Source organism: Rhinolophus sinicus, linkage group LG03 (assembly GCF_036562045.2).
Source record: "Rhinolophus sinicus isolate RSC01 linkage group LG03, ASM3656204v1, whole genome shotgun sequence".
Classification (NCBI taxonomy): domain Eukaryota; kingdom Metazoa; phylum Chordata; class Mammalia; order Chiroptera; family Rhinolophidae; genus Rhinolophus; species Rhinolophus sinicus.
Window position 1 is genome coordinate 183399254 of NC_133753.1, and position 9506 is coordinate 183408759.

Here is a 9506-nt window from a genome sequence, read left to right on the forward strand (position 1 = left end):
GGAATTCACATATGCGTGAACATTCCAAAGACAGTGAAGCAACATTGGATGTATATACTATATCCGATATATATATATATATATGGCATTTTTAGACAAAGGAGAAAAGGGAGGGGGCTGGAGTATTAGATTTCAGAAGTGAAAATGGGCAAGTGAAAATGTTGAGGAAGAGCAGAAAAATTCCTGGCAGGCAAATTCTTGCTGGGCAACTAAGAAACAGTGGGACACAGAGGGTTGTCTAGCTGACAGGCCCTTGTTTGAAGCCTTCTTATTTACCATACTTAATTCAGATTATGCTGTACGGGCTAAGGCAAACATCCAAAGATTTCCTTTCTGAATCACATTTTTCTGTCTGAATCTCTTGTGCATGAAAGAGGGGAGCATCAAAGATCCTTTCTGAATCTCCCTTTAATAACCAGCTTAAAAGTCAATACCCCAAAAAGTCAGCTTCAGGGTGGAAAAATTTTGGTTTCCTTTACTCCTATGGACTTTTCTTCATCCTATATTAGTTTTGTTGAGCTTCATAGATTTCTAATATAATGTTTTCACCAAATATTCAAACTTTCTGTAATTGTTTTTTTTAAATAAGTTTTTCCTCTTTCCTCTTTCGTTCTTGTTCTCTACTCGTGTTATTCCAATTAGATATGTTAGTCTACTTTATAGTTCTCACAACTATGGAGATTCTGATGCTTTTTTGTTTGTTTCATTTTATTTTTATGTTTCATATTGGATCTTTATTCAAGTTCATATTTCTTGATTTTGCTATCTTCAATCTGTTGTTGAATCCATATGTATTTTTTAAAAATTCAGACATTATAGTTTTTTTATCTCTAGAATTTAATTTGATTCGTTGGTGTAATTTCTACTTCTTTTCTGAGATGGTCTGTTTATGATGACCATATTTTCACTTAAGTCCATGGACTGCAAAATTTATAATACTTGCTTAACGTTATTTTTCTCTGTCTCTCAGTAAGAAATTACCACAAAGTCATCTGCTTAACATAACACCAATTCAAGATCTCACAGTTTTGCAGATCATCAATCTGGATGCATTCCATTAATTTCTAAGAGATGCACAGAGTCTCACAAGGCAAACATCCAGGTGTCAGCAGGGCGGGGCTCTTATCCAGTGGCTTTAGGAATGAATCCACTTCCAAGTGTATTCTTGTTTTGGGCAGAATAAATTTATTTGTGGATGTAAGACTGAGATACCCATTGCCTTTCTAGCTCCTGGTCTAGGGTACTTTCGGCTTTCAAACACCCTTCTCACATCATGGAAGCCACTCCAGTCCTTGCATGTGACTTCACCATCTTAAAAGCAAACTCTGTGTCAAACTTGGAGTTCAAACTCTGTGTCAAACTTGGAGTCAAACTTGGAGTTCATAAAAGCAAACTTGGAGTTCATACTTCTTGAACTCCAAATCAAGCAGATAGAAGACTATTTACCTTAAAAGACAAATTTTCTTACAATAGGTTTAATCAACTACATATATATATATATGTAAATTTATTAGAAGGAATTGGCTTACATGATTTTGGTTCAATGCTATAGTGTGAGCTAGAAGTAGAGCTGATGCTGTTTCAGCCTGAAGGCTAGCACCTTGGGGACCTAGGGGAGGCAATGGTACAGAGGAAGTCTGAAGGAGCCTGCTGGAGAATTCGCCCCTGCTCTGGAGGCCTGTCTTTTCATTCTATTCAGACCTTCAACTAATTGGAAGTGGCCCACTCACATTATGGAGGGCAATGTGCTGCTTTCCTCAAAGTTTACTGATTGAAATGTTAATCTCATCCAATACATCTTCCAAGTTGACACATAAAATTAATCATGACAAGTAGTAGCCTTAATTTTATCTGTTTCATTTATTTTGCCATGTTACATGACATGATCATTATTATGATACCTCAAAATATTACAGACCCCGGAATTAAGACAGAAAATTTTGGCAGACTATTTTAGGATTCTCCAACCACATGTTTTAAAGGTCTTTTCTGTTCATTTTAACAACCATGTTATCTCAATTTCTACTTACATTGACTGCTTTTTCTCTTCATCTTTGATCACATTTATTTCATGTCTGCTTACTTTTCACTATAAACTGGATAGTGTGTATGATGGTGTGTTGAGACTGAATTCTGTTATCTTCTTAGAAAATATGTCTATTTTTGTTCTGTTATAAAATTAAATTACTGGCTGTCACTTTGAACTTGTGGAAGTTTGGTGTCATGCTTTTTTTTTTTTTTTTTTTTTTTACTGGAAGCTCCTTAAGTCCTGCAATGTAGTTTTCATTTTAAGGTGTGACAATTCTAAGTCTTAAAAGATAAATCTAAGATGTTTATCATATCCCATCTAATGTTTTGGGGCTCATACTCCATACTTTGCTACAGCTTAGCAATTTTAGCTTTTCTATGGTTTCTTTCTGATGGGTTACTTGAGGTTGCCCTTTTACTTGTCAAAGTCAAGGTTCATTGAAGGATTTAAAGGGACTTGTATGCAAATTGTGGAATTGTCCTTTGAGTGACTTCTTCCTTACAGGATTTCCTATCCCAATTTCCAGCCAATCTGGCAGCCCAGAACTCTATCTTCTAACACCCTAAATTAATAAGACTTCATCTTTTTACTTGAGTTTTAGTCAATGTATTCCCCATGGGTTGAAAACTCCACTCAGATTAAAGCACTATAAGAATTTCAATTAATATATTTCTCTTTTGTTCCGTAGGGTTGCACTTACTCAAATTTCTATCTGATTTTATTTTCCTTCTAGTGTTTATCTTTTAGTGATGTTCTCGATTTCCTTGCTTCAAATAATTAAATTTTATTTGTTTATTCATTTACTTAATTTTATATTTTGTCCACAGATTATAAATCCTTTCTGTGAGAGGATTTGTCTGATACCAGCTGATACTGAGGCATGTTGCTATTACTGAACTAAATCTTCCCATTTACATCTTATTTAAAATCTTAACATATATTTAGATGATGATGGTAATAGAAAAAAAAAATAGTAACTTACTGTGGTTTGTCCATAAATTTGGAAATGTATTTAATTTTGTATGTAATCTATGCACATGTACTTGCATATGTATTCATATATACATACCTTTAATGAAAATGGAATTTCATACAACTGCACTTGGAGGAAGTACTGGAAATCACTATGTGCCATTTAATTTGTACTATTCAAAATAAGTTAGTACACTTTGTCCTTGCTTAATCATGAATCTTAAACTATAAATTACTTATTCCTTTAAGATCTAATTCAATTTCTATCTACCAAATAAAGAATTCTTCAAAGGCTGTTAACCCTCACTGATATTTAAAACATGATTTAGCACTACTTTTTATACTGACTTGGCTTTCTCACTCTTTTAGTCATATACATTACTCATGCCATCTCAACTTGAGAGAAAAAATTTTCAAGATAAGTACAAAGTTAAAGGCTATTTTTAAATGGTTCATGGTGGAATTGAAATTGCTTAAGATCTATACTAAAAAAGATATAATTTACAGTTCTGCCCTAACTCTTGCCTGAGTGACTGACACATTTCCTACATTTTCTGGCCTCAGTTTTCCCTCTGAAAAATGTACTTGACAGTTTTCTATAGATTGTTTGTCACCCTATCTATGCTATTATCATTCTAGGATCATATGTTAATGTTGGAAACATACTTTGTTTTTAATAGTCTTTGCTGATTGAGTGATAATTTTATTCTCTTATTTTTCTGAACATGTTATGAGTACCAAAGCTAATTAGATCTGTGTGCTTCTATTTGTTACAGTGTTCTCCATGAACAAAATTTAACACTTTTTGAATAATATTCCTAAATGATATATCCCTGATATCAACAAGAAAGATTCCATAGCTATTTTAAGACATGCACAGGATACCAAATTAGATATACCACCATGGCTGAAATATTTCAATGTGAAATGCGTAGGATGGTGAGAAACAGAATTTCTAAAACTTTAAATTTGATTTGAAATGATACCAGGTTTTATCTTTTTTTTTTTTTTTTTTTTACTTTGCCTCAACTCTCTGGATGAAATGTCTATCTTTTAGCAAACAGATTTAGCATTGGAAAATTTAGAACTCTTCCCTGGGGTGAGGGAGTGTGCAAGAAAACTAGGCCTCTTTTTTTTTTCCTCTCTAAAAAATATCATGCGAAATTGTGATATCTCTCATTATAATAAGTTAAAATCAGAGAAAAATGGGATGGTGTTTTATTTAGTTCACCATAATAAATAGGCTTACATATGATGTTTTTATTCATAGACACTGACTTACCCAGCATCTGAAAAGTATGAATTAATTTGCCCAAACTCCATATTACGTTTGGCATAGAGAAGTTTAAAATATTCAATTGATTTAGTTATGTTGTCGTAATTTCCTCCCATATTTTGCCATAACTCTCTGTTCACTGCAGCCATGTTAATGATTTTTTTTTTTTTAGGTGAAAATAAATCTGGAAAAATTTGTTGGCCACATCTTGACAATTGTGGAACTAAAAACAGATTTTTCATAATCGTGTTTGTATGTATTGTAATGGGATAATGAAATTATATATTTTGAATTAGTTTGTCTTTAATTCTTTGAAACTCTAATCAAACACAGAGATTTGCAAGAATTTAGAACATAACTAAGTGAAACCTTCAAGGAGATACATTAGGTTTTAATCAATGTATTTTTAATTGCTGGAAAATATGTAAGGGATAATTGATAGAGATAGAACAAGTTTTAATTTGAAGTTGTTAAATTGTAGAAATGTTGTCTTTATTTTCTTTTTAAAGAAAAAAAGGTACATTTTGTTACTGAATATGAAAAATTGACTGGATTTTGATTTTTGTTTTGTTTTGTTTTTTTAACGTCTCCTCTCTTTTTGTTCCCTTTTTTTTTTCTCTTTCCTCTAAGCTGAGAAATAGCTTAGTGGATTTTTTTTTTTTTTTTGAAGGATGATGATGATGATGATAAACATATTTTTATTAGGTTATTTGAAGTGTGCTATATTATACTATGGTATACATAAATAACTTAATGTAAACAAAGAGCCATTTTTCATTCTGCCATTGATCTGTGGGCAATATATTACTAGAGTTACATTTGGGGAAAAAAATGGACATTTAAAATGTTGACATCGTTAATAATAGAAAAAAACAAGAGATGTTATTTAAATTCATTACATATGCTGTATTTTAATCTTTGGTTCTATAATACAGGTTATTTCATATTTTGTTTATGGTGAAAATGGATTTATGTACTCCCCTTTTATTTATATTACCTTATTTTGAGTATAAGTTAACTCTTAATTTTCAAAATAAAGCTATGAAATTGGGACTGTTATGATCCTGCATTTTATAAATGAGGAAAATGAGTTGCAAAAATGATAAAAGACTTTCCTAGCATTTCTCAGCTAGTAGATACAAAGCAAATATTTGGACTCTGGAATTTTGGTTATAGGGTCCACATTTTTAACCATTTCACTATGTTTCCTAAGAGTTAATGAGCCTCTCATAGAAAAGAGCTCCAAAAAGAACAGGTTGCTAAGCATGAACAGACAGGAAGCTGAATGCTGAAATGGCCATGGTGTGTGGTATGGCCATGGTGTGTGAGAATTTGTATTTCTCTATTCCATTTGGCTCTAAGAGACTTCTAAGCTGCTAAAGTGATCAATGAAAAATGAAACTGTTATTTCACTTTCTTTCCTGCATATGTGTGTATGTTTCTAAAATCGTATCAACTAAGAGAGATAGATACATAGGTTTCATATATATATATATATATATGCATCTTTTTAACCCAGGATGGCCCAGGTTAAAGTGAAAAGATATCAATGGTTTACATAATGAAGAAAAAAAAGAAAGGAAAAATGCTTTAAGAATACATGTATACTCTGCTAAAGGATAAGAAAAATAATTTTTTGGTAGAGGTGGATCGAGGGGGTATAAGGCAGTTCATGGAGGAGAGAACAAAGTAATTTAGAAATATTTCTGTGGACTGTGGGTTTATTCTAGTTCTGATACATATTTGTAAAAGAATAGAGTTTGTTGATAAATTACTTTGGATCTTATGAATGCAATCTGATTTTGAACTGCATGAGAACCACATACACATGGACACATGCACACACACGTGGAGAGCCAGATGACCTTCCTCCATGGAGAAACCTCTGTGCATTAAGCCAACACTGGAGCATACATCTTAGCCATTTCCTAAATGAAACACATTCTATGTGGCATAACTGAAAAATGTTGGATTGAGTCAATGTGCTGTTGGGTACACTGGGAATGGAGTTCTCTTACCACATAAGAGAGTGTTTGCCATCTAAAATCCCATTGGACATCTATTTCATACCATCTCTGTCTATGGAGATTTCCTTCAAAGAGATTTAAATGAAAATCTGTGCCTATATTTTTTCCCATTGAGAGAAATTTCGCTTCCTCAGTCCTAGGTTTCAACTGAACCACTAGATCAGAAGCCTCTCTGAACTAGTTTACAATACTAGTCAGTCAACAAAATTAGCTCCTTCCACAGAATGAAGTGCGTTACTAACTTTAAAACATATTGCATCTGGCCATATTGACATGCAAACTTAAATTGGATACATACATAAGTATGTGTGTGTGTGTATATATATATATATATATATATATATATATATATATATATGCATATACATGTTATTTTTCAATGAAATATGTATTATAGTATTTTAATCTCCCTGAGAACTCTAAGAAACAAAGTTTTATGGTTGTACCTCCTTAATTAAATATTCAGTTTTATTTAAATTAAATAAATACTTGACATTTCAAATAGCTCTACATAACTTTCATAAAATAAAGCAAATCTAAAATCCTTGTTGAGTACAAATAACTCATTTTTGATGACTAAAGTTATATTTGATTTACTGATACGTAATATTCATGTAGTCATTTTTTAAATCAGAAATAAAAATATCTGTCTATGTGTTTATAAAGATAATATACAAGCTTTTATTTTCAAGGCTTTTTGAAATGAACATGAAGATATTTTAAAGTAAGCCAAAACATGAGAAAGATTTTACTACATCCTGTTGAAGCAGTTGATTTTCAGAAAGACTGGACCACATCAGCAAGCACATTAAGAAACCAGCACTGTTTTGCATTAATAAAGAATATTACCTGGCTCATGCCTCTGAAACTTTTAATGATTTCAAATATGTTTTCAGGCTATTGTAATTTTTAAAGTTGTATCTTATTATGATCGGAACACGTTCACATGAGATCTACTCTCTTAACACATTTTTAAGTGTACACTACATTATTGTTTACTATATGTACAATGTTGTACAGCAGATCTCTAGGGCTTATCCATCTGGCACAACTGAAATTTTATGCCTGTTGATTGCCCCTCCCCTGGCAACCACCATTTCACTTGTGAGTCTATGAACTTGACTGTGTACCGCAGAAAAGGACTTGTCTTTCTCTACCTGGCTTATTTCACTCATTAAAATGTCCTCCAGGTTCATCTATGTTGCCACATATTGTAGACTTTCCTGCTTTTTAAAGGTGGAATAATATTCCAAAAAATATACAATATTTTTTAAATCCATTCATTTGTGATGGACATTTAAGTTGTTTCCACATCTTGGTTACTGTGAATAGTGCTATAATGAATACGGGAATGCTGATATCTTTACAATATCCTGATTTTAGTTTCTTTGGGTATATACCCTAAAGTAGAATTGTTGGATCATATGGTAGTTCTACTTTTAATTGTTTGAGGAACTGCCATACTGTTTTCCATAGCAGCTGTTGTATGCTTAAAGTAGTAACATTACTAAAAGTAATACAGAAAGGGATAACACATTTTTTTTCTCTCCATTTTATAGATGAGGAAATGGGCAGAGAGAGTTTAAGTCACTTGCAAAATGTCATACAGCCACTGAGAGACAGAGCCATAATACTAAACACACATTCTCTAATATAAAGTGATATGATTAAATATTTTACCTGTTTCCTCAGCAAGATAACTTCTAATTACCACCATTATATTACTATCACTGACCCCAAGATGAGAGAAAAAAGAGACATGAAAAACTAATAATATAGGGCTCTACATAGCATTTTTAGCCATACAAATATACTGAGATTAATATTTCACCTCCCAAACAAATATATCAGTTTTGACATTATCAATGAAGCACCAAAGCCACATGTGTTTCATTTAGAATAGACCTTTCTAAATGAAACCATGCCTATTCCTCTAGAAGGACCTAGTCAATGTCTTCATTAAATCAAATTTGCTTGACTCTGGACTGAAAATCAGTGGGGTTTTTCCAAAAGCTGTCAAAAATATTTAACATTTTGAAAACAATTTGACTGCATTTTTCAAAATTTCAAGTAGTTGCATTTTTTGTTGTTGATACAGCCACAAATATAAAGGCTGATATTTTAAAGCAGCAGCAAAACATAGTTTTATATTATGTAACATTTTATATACTGTATTATTTTGTTTATTTATTGTATTTATTTATTTTTAACTTTTATTTATTTTAGTGTGTCTTTCTAGGACCCCACAGCTCCAAGTCAAGTAGTTATTTCAATCTAGTTGTGGAGGGCGCAGCTCACAGATGGCCCCTGTGGGGATCGAACTGGCAATCTTGTTGTTAAGAGCACCAAGCTCTAACCAACTGAGCTAACTGGCCACCCCCATGTATTATTTTATATATTCTCTTCAGTTCCCTAAAAGTGTCGTTGAGTGAGTAAGTGATTGGCTATTTTACATTTATAATTGACCAGTAATGAAAATGTAAATGAAAGAAAAAATATAAGATGTCAGATGGTGAGAAATTTATACTACAAGTTTTTCATGTAATGTTCTATAATTGAAACAATATTTGGAAGAAATTGTCTTAGGAGAAATTTTTCCTGAAGGCATGCATATGGAACATTTTTCAAATTGCCTTCTTCGTTAAAATTTTATTGAAAACAAACCATTTAACAGTTTTACTAATATTAACCCTTCCGTACAATGAGTAGTAATTTTATGATGATAATAATATTGAGTACACAGGCATCTAGAAATATCTCTATGTTTGAAAATGGTTCTGCTATAAGACTACGGTGTTGAATTTTAGTTTCATGGCTTTTTAATTCTTAACTCTGTGGATTTTAAAATCTGAAACATAGGGAAAACAAACAAACATCTCCAAGCCTGTAAAGCTTGAGCTAATCATCTCCCACAGATCTTCATCATAGCTCCTACTTTCTTTCAGTAGCACACATAAGAAATTTTCAGAACCTAGATTTGGGTGAGTTTTCTTGGAGACGTCATGAAAGCAAAGGAACTGGAGTCAAAAATCCTCAGCTTTTCAGTATATACATGAAAAATAAAGCCCTTGGCCTCTTAAACTCTTCATTTGCTATTATTGTTGTTTGGCTGTTCGTTTTTTGAAAAAAGTTTATTACCTTAAGCTTAACTCTACATTATTTTTGTTTCTTTATGGACTTATCCTGTGCTATTCGGTACTTT